This window comes from Hippopotamus amphibius, chromosome X (assembly GCF_030028045.1).
Source record: "Hippopotamus amphibius kiboko isolate mHipAmp2 chromosome X, mHipAmp2.hap2, whole genome shotgun sequence".
NCBI lineage: Eukaryota > Metazoa > Chordata > Mammalia > Artiodactyla > Hippopotamidae > Hippopotamus > Hippopotamus amphibius.
Window position 1 is genome coordinate 9668017 of NC_080203.1, and position 17973 is coordinate 9685989.

A 17973-nucleotide genomic window follows, 5' to 3' on the forward strand; every position below is an offset into this window, starting at 1 on the left:
TAATTTTGCTGGGGGGTGCGCACAAATTAGGAATCCGGCAGGCGGCAGGAGAGGAAGAGGAGGGTTGGAACGGCGGGAAGCGGAGCCCACGGGGACCCGGGGGTGCGACTGCGCAGGGAGGTCGCGAAGCTGGCCGGCCCTGTTGGCGGGCAGCGGCGACGGCCGAGCCTGGGCGCGCACTTCCAATCTGGTGGCAGTTGCAGCGGTGCGCCCGGCAGTTTGAATTTGAGAGGCTTTGCAGGTTCCCCGGGACAGGACTAGGGTGACGTCACGGGAGGAGGGGGCAGGCTGAGGATGGAGGGCGCGCAGTGGGGGAGGGAGGGGCAGATACTTCCCTTCCCTGCGAGCGGCTTTGCAAAGCTCAAATCCCGGCTGCGTCAGTTGCTTCTGAACTACTCCACCTCCAGCCCGGCGGGCGGCGAGTGGCTGGCGGAGCTCCTGGAGAGCGAGTTCTCCAGGAGGGGCCCCGCTAAGGCTGGCACCGCCGGGACTCCTCTGGCCCCTCCGAGTGGTTTTTTCCACCTGCCCCTCCCTCCTGGCCCTTCCAGCAGGGGTCGGGGGGGGGGGTGGTGGGGGTGGGGAGTGTCTCATTCCAGATTCCCGTGCAGGGGTCCCGATCTTCCGAGTAAGGGGTGTGTGTGTGTGTGTGTGTGTGTGTGTGTGTGTGTGTGTAGATGTGCCTGTTTGCTACAGGACTGGGGCCTGCCTGCCAGCCTCCTAGCTCAGATGCTCTTGGTGCGGAGAGCAGGGTGTGTGTGCACCAGTGTGTCTGTGTGGGAGGGCGAGGAGTTCTCCTAGGGGATTAATGCTTCACATACAGAGCTTTGTTTCAGTGCTGAGAGAATTACTTTCTTGGTGGTGACTGGCCAGATATTTGCTTGAATTCTGAAAGCCAGCTCAACGTTAGCTTACAGACTGAGATAAACAACAACAAAAACCCTTCTCCCCCCGAGGTTTATACTTAGCCAGATAATGAGGTTTAAACGTGTGCTTTTAGCCTGAAGGAAGGAGAAGAGGAGTGGGTGTCAGACAGGCACTGCCAGGCTGAGCCTCAGCTGGGAGTAGGAGCCCAGGGAAGGGTGCTGAGCCCTCCAGGCTGCAGGGGCAGGGGAGCCAGGGAATAGAAGGCAGTGATGTAGGAAGACTGGCTCCAGAGAATGAGGAGGGATGAAAGGAGTCCTGGCCTGAGACTCAGGAGACCTGGCTTCGGGTCCAGCTCTGTTGCCAGGTGTCACTTGTTTCTGGATCTTCCCGCCCCCATGGGCAAAAGGGGGTGGACTACACGGGCCCTCCCAGCTCTGACATTTAATCGGGATTCAGATAACCTTTCCTTGGGATTATTAATGGCCAGGTGTTGGGTTTTTGCCTTCAGTATCTCGTTTCTCCTTAATTATCTTGAGGTTCCCCTGGACCCAGGAGTCTCCCAGTTGGAGTCCATTTGCAAGATGGGAACGTCTGCTGGTGCCCAGAAGGGCCAGGGGCTGCCTCTGGTGGGAATGGGGGAGATGAGGCAGCAAAAGTAGGGGATGAAAGAGAATAGGAAGAGGAATTGACCAAGGGACATGCCAGTCCCGCCAGACACTTTAGCTGGCTCTCCCCGCCTCTTGGGCCCTGCCTGCTGCAGTCGACACAGGGTCCCATTGCCGGGCCAAGTGCGGCAGCGAGGCAATCACTATGACAAGCCTAACCTTCGGAAAACAGAAAGCCTTCTGCTTCTCCCCTCCTCCTTCCCTGCAAAGCTCAGGTCTTAGGATTGTTCCGCCAGTACAAGTTCTTCCCTCCCTAAGAATGGCTCTGATAGTTTATAAACTTAGGCACTAAAGCAACCTGTGGCTCTGCAATTTGTCACAGGAGTTCTTCTTTCCCCTGCTTTTCCTTTGGGGAAGAGCCTTGGGCCAGACATCAGAAGCCCCTCCCCAACCAGTAATTCTTGCTTCACCTTGGGCAACATCCTTTCCTTCTGGGCTCTCAAATTTCCCTTCCCTGTGGCAAAGGGCAACAGGAGAGGAACTGTCCGCAGAGGGGGATTGGGCAGCCCTGCTATGGTCTCCCACCCTCCATGGCAACTGCATCATTAGATGCTAGCAGGGTGATGCAGTGGGACCACCATTAAGCTTGCTTTCATAGCAAAGGGGCATTTGTTTCTACATATTTCCAAATATTAAATATACATAGTTCCTAGAGAGATACGGTTTATTCATTCAGTCATTCATTTAACAAACACTTATTAATTAGGTTAATATTTCACTGAAGTAGAAGCCAACATGAGAGCTGGACAAGACCTTTGAAATCAGATTCATTTTATAGATGAGGACATTCCTCAACCAGGGGAAGTGCTGACTTGCTTAAGTTCAAGAATCTATAAAATTAGAAACAGAATCCAGAGATTCTGAGTCCCAGGCCACCAGTTCTCCAAAAAACTCATTCCTGCTTACTGTGAATTCGAGAACTATCTACCTAAACTTCAATAGTGGTGGTGGTGTTTTACCTAAATGTGTTCTTTTTTAAAAATTGTATTTGAAAGGGAAATGCCAAATATGAGTTTCAGTTCTCAAATATCGTAATTTCCTTCAGGACACTGATGACTGTCACTCCTTGAAGACAGGCTGTTAGGAATCTGGGGGGGGGTGGTAAATGGATGAGGGGGCGCCGGGGCGCTTGAAATTCTTGACACTACGCAGTGAGGGAAACGCCTAGGTGAGCTGGCTGGGGGAACGACACCGGGGACCCCACACCGGGGACCCCGCGGCGGGGCGGCAGCTCCCCCCCACCCGCCGTTAGCTACCGACACCGGTCGGCAGAGCCTCCCACCACTACTGCGTCTCCCGCTCGTCCCTGAGCCTCGGCAGCCGCTTCCCCAAACGCAGTCATTGGGAACAAATCAGCCTCCGCCCCGATAAAGCACTTTAAGGAAGTTTCCTGCGGCCCCGCGTCTCGGGAGGAGCGGCCGCGGCACCGCGCCGGGGAGAGCGCGCTCCCAAGGCGGCGGAAAGGAGCCGGGTGAACGCGGAGCCCGAGGGAGGCAGAGGCGGACGCTAAAATAAGGCAAACGCTCCCCGTCCTCGCGGGGGCGACGGAGGTAGAAACGGGAACTCCGGCGCCTCGGTCTCACTCGCATCTTCCCGAAGCCGGGCTCAGGTCTCCCGGGCCGCCGGCGGGCGCGGCGAGTGCGGGCGGGCGCGCAGCCCCCTCCGTCCCGGCCGCGAGGGGGTTAACGGAGCCCGGCCGGCCCGGGGAGGGGGCTTCTGCTGCCGCCTTCGGCCCCTGCTCCGCAGCCCCCGGCCCAGCCCTTCCCGAAGGGCTCTTCCCGGCGACCCAGGGGCCGGGCGAGTCCCCCGCGGCCGGGCCCCGGGCACTGACCGCTCGCGCAGCCCCCCCGGCCCTTGCCTCCCATCGCCGCGACGGCCGCTCGCGCCGCCCTCTCCCGGGGCCCCGGGCGCCGCGTCCTCCTCGGGAGCGGTGGCCGCAGGGCCGCGCGACGCCCCAAGCCGGACCACACCCGCGCGGACGGTCCAGGGGCCGGGCAGCCGGAGCGGGGGCGGCGGTCCCGAGCGGATCGCGCCGTCTGCCCACGCCCGTTCCCTCCGCCGGGGACGACGGCCGCGAAAGACAGGGGTCCGCGCGGAGCCCGCTTGCCGGCCGCGTTGCCGCGGCGTCCCCGAGTGCTCAGAACTTACCCGGCGAGCGCGCCGCCCGGAGCTTCCCCCGGAGGCGCCCGCGGCATCCGCGACCCGGGGAGGCGCGGGAGGCGGCGCGGCAGCGGCCCGGCGCGGCCCGGGAGCGAGGGCTCGGCGGCGAGCGCGGGCGGCGCCCCCAAGGGCAGGCAGATCCCCTCTGGAGCGGCTCGCCGCCGGGCAGCGCTTCTGGCAGGAAGGAGGGAGGGAGCCGGGAGGGAGGAGAGGAGGAGGGGGGAGGAGGAAAGAGAGGGGGAGGGAGGGCCGGCGGCCCCTCGCCCGCACTTATCAATCACCCCGCAGATCAAATGTCCCCGCGATGCACCCGGGAGGGGGATGGACCGGTCCACAAAGAAGCCGCTGCTCGGTTTCTCCGACAAGCGCCGCGGAGCGCTGCTCACGCCTCCCGGCCCCTCTCGCCTGGAACTCTGCCCAGTCCCTGCAGCTTCCACCGGGGGCTGCGGCTCGGACGCGGTCAAATGAAATAAGAATGGCACTCGGTCAGGACCGTCTGCGAGGGGACACTAAGACCACTGGGTGGAAGTTACGGACAAGTGAAAGCAGCCAGCCCTCCGAGCCGGACACGGTCCGTGACGGCTGCCTCCCCTAACTAGTAAGCGCCCGTTTCTCGCAGCTCGCGGGCAGATCTGTGAGGACCTCCTACGAGGACGGTAGACGCGGCATTTCCATATATCGTAGAGCCGGGCGAGACCTGTGCAAACGCGTTCACTAGAACCAGCCCTTCGCAGCATTTCAGTCCCTGTTTCCCTTTGATTCTTTTCATTCTTCACGACGTTGCCTGGATCTACTCGAGCGGACTTTGGGCCACCCTCCCCTCGCTTTCCTCCTTTCTTTGCCCTCTTGTTAGTAGTCCAGGTGCTTGTGTTTCGATGACGGGAAGGCGCTCTGGGTCATTGTAGTTCAACAGGGAGGTGTGGTTTTCGCCGAGAGCGTTGCGGTTCCCTCCAGACCTGCTTTCCCCAGGGCCTCTCCTTCCATCTCCAGGGTCTTACGGAGAAAGTTGCAGTGGTATTAACTGAAGACAGGAGCAGGGAGTTGACCTGATGGCACCGAGACATTGCCCCCTCAGTCCTGGAGGAGAGCAACCTTAATTAAAAGTCGTCACTGTCCCCTGTCCTTTTCATCCCTCCTACGGAGTCTTTAAGACCCCAATTCTTAAGAATATCCACAAGCTTGGTGGCAGAGAATAGAAGGGGATGGGAGGAGAGGGGTGCAAAATTAGAGCAAAAACTAGCTCAGGGGCTAATGAATCTGCATTGGGAATTGTCTGTTTCAAGGTTATATCCTATACGTTTAAACCTCTTTCTCCTGGCACAGACCTCTACCTCATTCTTGTCCTTACCCTGGGGAATCTTTTGTGCTTCTTTCTCTTCTAGGCTTTCTTTTCATAATGGTTTTCTAAGGAGAACATGCTGGGCCTTTTTAATAGAAAATTACTGATAATCTTATATTATGCACATATGCAGTTTACTTTAGTAATAGTCCAAAGAATTATCTCTTATAATCATATCTCTGAGGTCTTAAGGATCATTACTGTTCCTTTTACTTCAGTCCTGAGAAAGCCTTTTTGAGATTTCCCTGCTATTCAGATAAGCAATTTCAGAATAACACAGTTCTCACATATGCACACGGGCAGGCTGTTTACAGTTACATATTCAGAAACATTTCCTTTATTAATATCCTTATTTGTGTAAAACATCCACCGTGCTGTTCGCTACAGACTATAGCAGCAGCCTGGGCACATCACATTATTACTGAGAACAGTTAATACTGTTTCTTCTGTCTTTACCTCATTTCTGTGTCATCTTTTCCTGTTTACTTGGGGCTATACACAACCACAAAACACAGAGCTGAGGGGCTATTCAAAGGCAGAAATAATGAGACAGTCTTGCTGAAAAAAAGGAGACAATTGACTGAGAAGAGTGGTGTGTCCCTAGCCAAAGAGACACACACAGAAGCCATAACATATACAGATTAGGTGAGGAATATGCTATGAATGATATAGACCGACATTTTATTTTGATCCAGTAGAAACCTGTACAATATGGCATGCATCCATTTTAATTAGCCTTGTAAGCAAGTCTAACATGTTTATCAGCCTTCAGAAAAGCATTTAGCAGCTTGCTTTTCTGCACAGGACCACGCTGATAGTAAGATAGAGAAAAAGAGCAGACTTTTCTTTTTGTCAGCAGAACATCTCCAAGTAGGTGGGTAGCTATTTCAAAGTGTGTCCTGAATGCGTGCGCGCGCGCGCACACACACACACACACAATGATGAACAATACAGAACTTTCTGTGAGGGTTGTTGCACAGGTAACTACAGAAGAGAGCTTGAAGCGTGTGAAAGTTTAAAATGTACCAATGTATTTGAAAGCTGCTTTATACTGACTTCTCAAAAATTTTCTGTGTTAGGGGGAAAATTCCTGATATAATTGAATATCAAAGACATACATGTTAACATACTTCTGTGAATTAATAAAAATGGCATTCTTAGTTCTTTGCTGTAGTGGCATTGTAAAGGCATCTCTGTGTTTGTGTGCTGTTCTCTGTTGATTAGTTCATGTTACTAAAGGGCTTAGAGATCCCTGATTGCAATGGTGGTGGGACAATAGAGAAATAAAATTAAATTTTGCTTGGACTTTTATAACTTCAATCTAAGATTAGGAGAAAATCAGAAATTTCATCTAGGACGAATGTTTAAAATGTGTATACATCACTAAGACAATGCAAATGTTGCCCAGTTACTGCGTGATATACAGTTTGCCTGACAATGTTGCTTCTCCACCTTTCCACACCTATCCAGGGCTGGGAAGCTTTAAAAAATTTACAAAATAAGACAAAGTAGAAACCTCATGCAGAGTCAGTAAGTCTAAGACCAATGTGAGGTGTTTTCTGAGAATACTCTCCCTTTGAACCAAACGTTTCAAAGAAGAGTTCAGACAGAGACAGACAAATTCCTAAATAAAGAAACGAGACACAGAGGACATGTTGTTAATACCGGTAATTATAGTTTAAAGGATATTGTAGACGTTGGTTCTGTGATGCTATTGAAAGTGTGGATATTTTTAAAGTCAATTCAATTATTTTGATTATTTTGGCAGGCATGTTCGCTGGTTGGAAGAGTGCTGGACCAGGACCCAGAGTAGTTTGTGTTTTAATCAAATACATATCCAAACCCTTGGAGACCAATGACCTGGGTTCAAATCCCAAGCAGGTACGGCCCCTCTAAGTGTCCCCACGTGTAAAACTGGGCACTAGCATCTGCCGTATGTCATCAATAAGGATGGGATTCATAAAAAGCCCTTGAAAGTTGCAAAGAGGTACACATATGTGAGGGGAAATCTTGAAATGAGGAATTCCTACACTCCCTTCTTAAGGAAAGTAAATTATACAAAGCAATGACTTTAGTGAGCAAGCATTGTTTTAATTGAAATTGGGTAATAGAATAAGGATTAGAAAGTTACTTACTATTCTAGTTGGAGCTATATGATATCGAACATTCAAATGAAAACTTGAAAACATTTCATCTTTTCCCTAGATTTCTTTTCCAGATAACTGAATAGATGTGTATAGCAGGATTTCTCAACCTTAGTGCTATAGACATTTTGGACCAGATCGGTATTTGTTGTGGAGGGCTGGCATGTGCGATGTGGGAGGTTTAGCAGCATCCCTGGCTTCTCCCACTCTCCAGTGGCACCAGTATGCATACACTATATGTATACTATATTATATATATATATGTTTTATGTGTATATACAGTGTGTATGTGATATGTATATGTGTGTATAAACACCTTACGTTTATTTCACACTTCAATACATTGAAGGAACATAATGTACAGAGAAGATCAAAGTTCCAGGCTCCCCGAGGACAGCTTCATGATTTCCTACACCCTGCAGCCCGCCCACCACCTCTTCTATCCCAAGCACCGTCAGTGGAGGCAGACAATGCATACTGGTGCTGCTCTTCCCAAAGAAATATATTTTCTATCATGACCCAGGGCACAGTCGTGGGTGGAAATGAGAGTTTCTGAAACAATATGACCCTTGTCATCCATGCACCCTGAAATATTCTATCGTAGTTGATTTTAAAAACTGCTGGCCGTGGCCTGCTAAACTGATTTCATGAGGGACTAATAGATTGTATCTCACAGTTTGAAAAACACTGACATACTGAATTGGGCTGAGGAGGAACAATGGGACAGAACAGAGCGAGGGGGCAGTAAAGCAGAAGGAGGAGACTAGAAAAAGAGAGGAAAAGAAGTGCATGTGCTGCAAAGTTATAGTTAAACTTATGGCTCTCAACCGATTGTATTCCAAACAGATGGCACTTAGTGATGGCCCCTGCTCCCTGAGGGCCCCAGACCCCCTCTGTGATGACTGAGTCGAGTGATTCATCAGTTACAACCATATTGAAGCTTACTGGACTTGGGAGTGAATATGCATGGTGAAAGCCATAGATTTTACAGATCAGGCTTAGGACAGCATTAGTAGCTATTTCATGTATCCTGACACATTCTTTCCTATTAATCTCACTACAGCTGGAAGTTATGTTTTGGTCTGGAGTTACAACCTAATGCGTTCAGGAGGAAACCAAATTTATTGGGTTTGACACTGCACATTATTGGAAGAGTATAACGCAGTCGAGCCTCCGTACTAAGTTCTGTTGATTTTATTTATGTATTTATGTTTGGCTAGTATAAATATATGGTAAAGTATGTGCTGTGGCAGAGAGTTTAATGCTGACTCTGCTGTAACATTCAAAAATGTCTGCACACAAGGCGCCCAGTTCTAAAGAGTTACAGCCAGAAGAGCAGCTACTAAGGATTTGCATTAAGTATTTCTGACTTTTTTAAAAAGTCACCGTTTGTGAAGAGGACAAGGCCATTAATTTTCAAAAATAGCAAGGATGACACACTCCAGATCTACCCTGAAGTTGTGATTTGCACAAAATGAAGCAGGGTTTAGAAATTGTGGGTTCAGAGGGGAGGTGAGTAAGATTTAGAAAGTAAATAAAATCATTTCCAAGTAATAGCTGGATGCAGCATTCAACCATCATTGCAAATCAATGAGAGGAGAAAGGATTTTTTTTTACCTTGAATCTTGATGATTTATTACTCAGATGTGATGTCAGTTATTTTTTTTTCCTTCCATTTTTCATCTCCCAGGAAGTTGCCTGAGTGATATTACAATGCCACTCGGCACACCCCCCAATTCACCTGATTATTGCAGGTGAGGCCACCTTTAAGTCAAATGTAATGTCTCCAGGACATATATCAAACAACTTTTGCAGCTGTCTGTGGTTGTACCATGGTTCCTAGGCAAATTAAAAAGAAAACAAAGCTTCAAATTTCATGACACTTTTGATAACCTAAATATCCTTGAAGTTCTCTCAGAAAAATAGCTTGACGTTCTATCTGGGGTGGAGGAACCATACGAAATTTCTCAAAAACATCACTTTGGGGCAACTCCAGGAAACCACAACAAAATTGGAGGCATAATCATCAACAGATTTGTCCCCTACCCTGGACATCGCCACGGCAACTCAAGTACTGTAGTAGGGTCAGTGTCATTTATTAATATTTTGAAAGGAGGGAAAAGCAAGCTCTTTTTTTTTGCTACGCATCATTGCTTCAGAATAATGAGTTCAGTATGCTGACCCTTAGCTCTTTATATATTGATCTAGTTGGTACAGGTCAGGAAACAGCACTTTTTGAAGTAGACAACTTATTTGCCATCATTTAAATATATTGAATAGCTTTATCTTAGTGTGTTTTTTTCAATAGAAATACTAATATTTAAGGAGACGTGTACAGTATTGCTAAATGATGAATGCTGGCTATTATTTGCAGCAAGAAAGGACGATTGTCAAATTAATGAATCGACGTTCTGCTTACGAGTTTTATAAAATATAACCACTCAACCTAAGATAACTCTTATCTCTCAAATACAAATAAGTAGTACAGAACAATTTGGGGTAAGCCCGAGTCCCTGATTTAAGGTTTCATTTGCTTGGAATTCAAATATATGATTTACTCAAGGGTCAGAACAGATCTGCTATGATTTACGTTGACAACATCAGGGTGTATTAGGCAGCAATGGAATTGTTCGTTACCCCTACTATGGCCCTTAGCCAAATTCAGTCTTGGGCTATAGTGATGAGATTGATCACAGGCTTCCTGGCTTCATCAAATTGTGCTTCTCCACTGATTTTTAAGTCCGTGGTTTGTCCAAAACGAGTCCTAGAATGCTAATGAAACATAATACCTATAAGGAGTTAAGTTACCCAATTTCTTGATCCATTATCACTATCAATATGCAATAGCACCTTAAGTCATTAAAAAAAAACTACTATGATATATTAATATAACAAGTCTATGTAGAAAGATCTCAAAATATAAGGGTGTAAGGCGAGTGATCTGCAGTTAAACTGCAGATTTACAAAGCTGCTTTCATGCATGTTCAATTATTATCTTTCATTGAAATACCAAAGTAGTTAGTCATCTTTAAGAATTTTTTAGTTGCAAAACGTCAGTGATTATTTTGGGTATAGATGTTGACTAAAAGCACTTGATGGCCTAAGAATTTGTGTTGTGTATGTTTGCCTGCCTGCTTTCCCTCCTTCCTCCCGCCCCCTCCCTCCTCCCTTCCTTCCTTCTTTCCATTCTTCCTTCCTTCCCTTCCTTCTCTTCCTTTTTGCTTCTTATTTGGGAATTCATTCATCCACAATTAGATATTTTGTCAAAGAAAACGATCAACACCTCAAGCAGCAGTCTGTATCCTGAGAAAATGATTATTTGAAATGAGCCAACATCACATAGAGATTTCTGTGAGAAAGATACATCGCAATTGCTCATTTTACTGAATTTTCCATACATTGGGAAGGTGGTAGAGCTGGAAGGGATTTACAGTGAGAGGACTTTAGCGTGTGATTGGTGTGTGCCTCCAGCATCTACATCCCCTGGGCCCTTGGTAAACAGGCAGATTTCTGGGCCCCACCCTAGACTCATGGAATGGAACTTTCTGGAGGTGGAATCTGGGAATGACATTTTTATAGGATTTCCAAAGGACTCTGATATAATTTGCAGGGCCAGTTCTAGTCCAACATCTTCATTTTATAGATGGGGAAGCTAAGGCTCAGAAAGCGGAGTGACTTATTCAAAGTCACACAGGCAAAGCAAGAGTCAAACTCAGATCTCCCAACTCTCAGGCAAATGCTGGGTCGTTTGATGTTTTGATACTTTAGTTTTAGAACTGTAGTTTCAATGAAAATCAGCATTAAAATTTAATGCAGCACAATACACTCTGCTTATGAACCATGTTACAATATGCCCATAAAAAGTGGCTTGCTGGTCAGCCACAAGAAGCAATAACATTTTATTTCTAAACTCGTTTGACTAAAAGTTTATTGCTATCTATTTGTGCTTTGGGTGATAAACTATATAAAATGGAATAAAATGCTTGATAAATACTTATTGAATTGAAAAAAAATGAGCACTGACTTCGGTATTGAGTTTGAAAGATTTACTTTATTAAGGGCACAGAGATGCTAAAATGTCAACTTTAATGGAATCTGAAGTAGCTTACTTATCATGTTAGCATTCACTAGGTCTACTGAATAATTTTGAGGATATGGCAGGGAGACCAGGGTCCATAATAGCTTTTGTTTTTTTCATTTTGCTTTTTTCTTCATTTCAAAATTTTGAGTAAAGTTACATAAACCCTTCAGAATAGGCTTCATAAGTGTGGGGGTTGAGGACGCTATCTTGAAGCTCTCTTGATCTATAAGTGTCAACTTCAAGAAAATTTCTGCTAGAAACTTTTGAAGATAAAATAGAACATCTAATTAACATTTAGAAGAGGAAGATATATATCCATTTCAAGTAACAGTGACCTGGATTTCAGCAGCAGGATCTCTTCTTGACACATTTGTAACTCATTTTAATTGCTAATAGGTACTGTGTGTACACACCCAAGGCAGAGCGGGACTTAACCTCTCAGAGTTACAAAGGTGAATTAACTTGAAATTAAACAATACATTTTTGTGAAGAGACATTCAGTTTGGCATAATCTAATACTGAATCAAATGCATGTGATTGACAAGCACCAATTTTCCAAGAAAGTTGAAAGGCCTAGTGACATTTTTTTGCCCTGTCTGCATCACTATAATTATTTTCAACAGAAATCAGGTGATTTCACTGGTATGAAGTGGAGATAGTAGAAATGGTGTGGGCTTTGGAGTCATATAGACCTAGGTTTGAACCCCTGCTCAACCATCTAACCAACAGTGTGAGTACTGGGCAAGTTACTTAAATTCTCTGAGTCTCACTTTGTTTTTTGTAAAGTCTGGGTAATTATGTTGACTCTGTGAGGGTTGTTGTGAAAAACATAGAAAATAGATATAAAATGTTTCATACTGTGCACATTTAATAGGTGAAGCAGGAGCCATGTTCTCTTTCCAGTGTCCTTAGCTTGGTCCATAGTGTAAGGAATACCATCCTTTCATCCTTTTTGCAAGTAACAGGAAGAGATTTCCTTCTCTCTTCCTCTCTCTGTCTCTCTCTCTCTCTGTGTCTCTCTCTCTCAATCCCAAAAGACAAATGACCTTGCTACTGACTTTGAGTGAAGACTCTGACCAAGCTCAGCTCAGTGCCTTTTGTGTTCTCTTCTTCAGGGCCACCTACCCTCAAAGTGTGCAGCCCTGCCTGGGGTTGGGTGGCTACATCCAATTCAGAAGTCTTCACTGGGAAGTCCAACTGTGGCTGTAGACCAAACCAACTTATTGAATTCAAGCTTAATAGTATGAAGCTGGTATTTTGATCTCCATCTATATCAGGAGTCCCCAACCCCCGGGCCATGGACAGCAGGAGGTGAGCGGCAGGTGAGGGATAAAAGTTTCATCTGCCATTCTCCATCGCTCCCCATTGCTTGCATTACTGCCTGAATCATCCCACGGCACACACAGCCCCACCCCACCGTCGTGGAAAAATTGTCTTCCATGAAACCGAAAGGTTGGGGACCACTGATCTATATGATATCTTCATTTACTTCTCAATTAGTTGTTAACCCACAGTGGATTTAAAGGACGGAACCCCCCAATCCCCAAGAGTAGGGGGTCAATAAATTATAGCTACTGTTATCGTGGGGGGGGTTGATGGCATCTTCATTCTTTCTATAGTAATTTGATCTACTCAAAATATGAAATCTCTGTAATCTAGTGAACTCTTTATGAGACATTACCGTATACTTTAATTCTTTAATTAATTGGGAGGAAAAATTGACTATTGATATCTTTTATCTAAATGAGTAGCATGATTTGGCCTCTAGTTTGTCAAAATTGAAATCCTTTTTACAACTTCAAAGCAAGAGGAAATGCTTTGTTTGGTGCTTCCTCAAGGTCAATTCTGCTTAGTCATGCATTGTATGTGTTCTTTTTAAACTCAGAAAATGTCGGAGATATCAAAAGATACTGAATTTAGAGGCATTATGAGGTAATAATCTTTATCATAGCAAGACCAATACTCCTATTGTAGTTTCACTTGCTTTGTAAGAATATGTTTGTGTGTGTGCGTGTGTGTGTGTGTGTGTATGTGTGTGTGAGAATTTAATTGTCATTTATGCTTTGTGACATAAATACAGTCAGTGGCAGAACAGAAATATATGACTCCAAGAGAAAATATTAGCAGTAGCATCCTTGCTCCTGGGTGGGCCAAAAAATTAAAGTTATCACTTATTTTTTTGAGAATGAAAGATTGAAAAAGGAGAGAGAGAGAGAGAAAAGAGAAATATGGAGTATGGCAACAATATAACAGCAAATACCTTTGTTTCCATTACCCAAACTGACGATGTAAAAAAGACCTAAAGCAAATAGGAAATAAACATGTGAATATTCAGGTGAAGCCACCTTTGTATCCCATCCGCAGCTGCATTCTTTTCACCTCTCCCCAAAGGCAAATGCATGGGGGGGGGCGGTGGGTGCATGTGTGTGTAAATATAAATATAAAAATATGTATATATATATATATTTATCCATGGACAATCTATAGGCTTGTTTTCTGAGAAAACACTGCATGTATTATTCTTTTTTTTTTAATTTAACATTTCTTTTAGATCTTTCCATGTGGATGCATAGAAATCTAATTCATTCAGCTCGACTGCTATAGTCATCATGTAAATGTATCGTTATAGTTATCAATTTCACGAGTGATAGACATCGAAGTTGTTTCCAATTTTTTCACCAATACAAACAAGCCACATCCTTATAATAAACACCTTTTTTTTTATCACCTTGTCTTCACTGTGATGAGTAGGTGCTCGTTTTTCTCCTATAGTACAGAGTCCTGTTTATTTTTTCCATGGCATCTAACAATATCTATAACAATGTATTTAGTTATTTTATTCATTATTTACTTTTAAAAATAGCTGCCTCCCCCACTAGATCGGAAAGTGTGCGTGCAGGCACCGTGCTTGTCGTTGCTGTTGTTCTCCAATGTGTATATGTTCCGTGACTGACATACAGCGTATACGCAATAAGTATGTGTTGAATAAATGAATGAAACGAAAACAACAAATGAATCACTCTTTTCTGAAGGTGAACTTGCTGCCAGGAATCTCCTCAGTTCTTCCCACAAATAGACTTCTGGCAAGCCTGCTCCTAGGGTCAGCTAAAAATACGCAGTCCTGTCTCATTGCCCATGGCCAACGTGGTTTAGATTTATGCTCAGAGTTCTGCTGTGCACGGCGTAATCTACCAAGAAACCAGACCCCAGATAGGCATGTCATTTCCCTGAATTCTAGAGTCACTGGGAATAGAAGTGGCTGTCATTCCTTGTGAACATAAACTTGTCCTCAGAAGTCTTAAGACAGACCTGAAACAAGCAAAAGCTACTGCTGCAGCTTTGGCTGGTAGCCTCTCAGTGTCTGTTCGCTGTTCCTTGCTTAGTCTAAGAAGCCCAGTTTTCATTCCAACACGTTATCTCCCAGAATCAAGGCGGTCATTACTACACTGCTTTCAGGTACTCATGACCGTGTGGCTGAGTCCTGGCCAGTGAAAGTGGAAGTGTCGTTTGGGAGTTCTGGAAAGTCTGGAAATGAGAATTCAATGTCTATACTCAGGTGACACTAAGCCAAGCAGATATGTGTAGCTGAAGCAATACCATCCTAAGAATCTAGACATTTCAGAAAAAAATGTCTGCACCCTGGCACAGGAGCTGTGTACACCTGAGCAACTCATTCTTGGGACCAATTTTTTTTTTCTACAAAACAACAGAATAAGCTTAAGAATATATAAGATCTTGGTCTACTAGAGAATTCTGTGACCCTATCTAAATACAATCATTCTGGATTGTTGAACTAGTATTTTAGTAAGAAACAAAGCCTGTCTTTACAGTTTGGCAAAAGCTCATTATCTTGATTTCGGGGCGGCGGGGCGGGGGGCGGGGTTGGGAATAATTTGAGTGCAGTCTAGGCTGATGTTTATCTTTGTACGATCTAAAACAAAAAAAACATCCCTCAACAAATCTGCTGGTAATTGTTGGCTTACTTAGAAACCAACTGCTTTCTATTTGAAAGTTGTCAGCTTTCTATTTGCATAGAAATAGTTAATGTACTAATTTTAAACGATTTTTAAAAGTCTATCTACTAAAATAGTCTAGCAAGACCTTATTAATGTTACTCATATTGTAGTGAGGTGGTCCAAAACTGAAACTCAATATTTCTGATTCCTTGATGACTAGCAGCAGGGATAAAACTGCTTTTCAAAAATTACAGGAAATTTGCTTCCTGAGGCTGGAAGAGTGAAAGTGGGAATGCGCCTTGGGAGTAGGTAGTCTTTCTCTTTGTTCTGGAAGGGATTAATCATGAGCTTTATTGACATGCAGAAGTGAGCTAAGTACTTATTCTTTGTTCTCTGATATTGGAAGTAATCTAAGTGTAAATAATTCCAAGTGGAATGCTAACTTATTCTAGTAATGCAAAGGTTTACTTTTGGTGGGGGGGGGGGGTGGGGGTGATGGAGGGACAAAAGCTGAACAGCCTTGGAACTGGGGAGAGAGAGAGATGATGGGAGAAGAAACTCCGGCAGCTGGTCTGCAAGAGTCCTTGCATATTGGACTGTGTCCTATGGATTTGGGGAGCAATGATATCTGATCTTGAACTCAATTTTCCTTTTTTGCCCTGTAATCACGTTTCCAGCACAATGTGTTAACCACCACAGCGTCTTGTGTTAGTACTACCTTGGGGAGGGGAGGAAGGAGCTCTGTTTCTGTATTCAGTCAGAGGTTTTTGAGGACTGGAGTGGCTTGGCTTAGTGGTAACTAGATAGACCAAAATTAGAGTGATCCAGAGACATTGGAGGCATCAGTTTAGAGCCAGGTGTCATAATTAAAAGCAGGTGTTGACTGAAAAAAATGCACAATGTGAGTTAAGTTTTATTTGGGGTGAAATGAGGACTATAGCCCGGGAGACAGCATTTCAGGTAGTCTGAGAAACTGCTCTAAAGAGGTAGGGGGAAGGTCAGTGTTACATATGATTGTAGTGAAGGGGGTACCTGCAGTCAAGCACACATTTTGGCAGAGGCTTGCTGCTAGCCACAAGGAGCAGATGTCACTGTTAATGATTTTAGTGCTTTTCTAGATATGAGGAGATGCAAGAATTGGACTCAAAATCTTTTCCTGAAAATATCCAACTATCTAAAGACCTGTTCTGCCAATTTTTCCCAGAGCACAGAGGGCCTCATTCCTGATCTCCACCCTGAACTCCTTTCAGGGGATGTTGAAGGTCAGTGGCTGCAGCAGTTTGTGACTTAGTCCTTGTAGAGGCAGCTGGAAAGTGCCAATTTTTAGTTGGCACAGGAGAGAGAGGTTTATACTCCCCAGGAATCATTTGAGATACACAAGAAGACTCTGTGTTACTCATGGTCACCTAGGATGAGTTCTCAAGTTATTTTATTTAGATATTCAAGAAAAATTATTCTTAGGAGGCTAGAAAACTTGGGGCACTAGGGTTTCATAATAATACAAGTACTATTTCTCTTGAATATCTACTCTAGCACCTGTGTAAGATGTTCAATGCACATGATCTCATTTATTGCTCATAACACGTGAAAGGCAGCATTATCTTCATTACCAGAGAGGCAATGGCTTAGAAATATTTTAATTGGAAATTTGTCTTATTCTATGTTATTGTAATAAAAGTATTTTTCTTTACCTTTTTTTCATTAGTTCTTGCTGATCTTCCTTGCAGTTAATGTGAACTGGTGACATTTTGATAGTCAGATTACAATACAACTTTCATGAATTATCTATCAATAGGATTCATTTCCAGGAAGAACATGGAACTATTTCTGCAATTCCAGAGTTTTAAAAAAATAATAATTATTCTTAAAATATCTAATGGAAGAGTTTCCACAGCTCATAGTTAATATAAATGTTTATTTTTTTATAATCATATATTTTGGTTTGAATCATGATGCAAAGTGACAATGAGAATATTGTGTTTAATATTCTAGTTTTAAATGACCACAAGTTACTGGTATTTCCTAGTGAGCTTCATGATTCACATTTTATTGCCAGGTCTTAGAATGAGTAAAGTGAATGTTGCTATTACAGTATACTGTATGCAGCCTTACTAATGAAAAAATGCAGCAAAAATAAAGGGCTATATTAGTAGTGGATAATAAAGTCAGAGAAGCTCTTAATGGTGAGCAGTATTACAGCTCCTGAGTCTGCTGCTTTATTTTTTTTTACTGTTTTAGTCTGGAGGGCTTAACACTTATTTATTCTTTTCTTCTTCCTTAACCAACTAGATGGTTAAAGATTCTATGTAGAAATGCACTCAAGTGTAAGTGGAAATGCCTGGCAGTAAAAGTCGATTGGCCTTTCCTAAAATTAGGAGAAATATTTATAGCCATTCAAAAAACAGAGTTGGTTGATTACAAAAGAGAGTAGTGTGTGAACTTAAGTGAGCTCCTGGAGGGACCTTGTTGTCTCTTTGTCATATGCACAGTGGCACAGAAATGAGCTAGTAACTTGGTGTGATTTGAGAAAGGGGTGACTATAGGATCCATGTTACTCTGCTGCCCCCAGTAGCTTCCAGCTCCTCATTGGGAAGCCCCTGGAGTTGGATGTCCAGTGCCAAGCAGCACTGTAGCCTGCCAAGCAGATTAGGATTCACACAGAAGAGAGAGATACCTGGAGACAAGGTGAGTCAGAGCATGGACAGAGCTTCTACTAGAGGTGCAGTCATAGAGGGCATTGGCGGGGGCACAGGTCCTGGCAAAA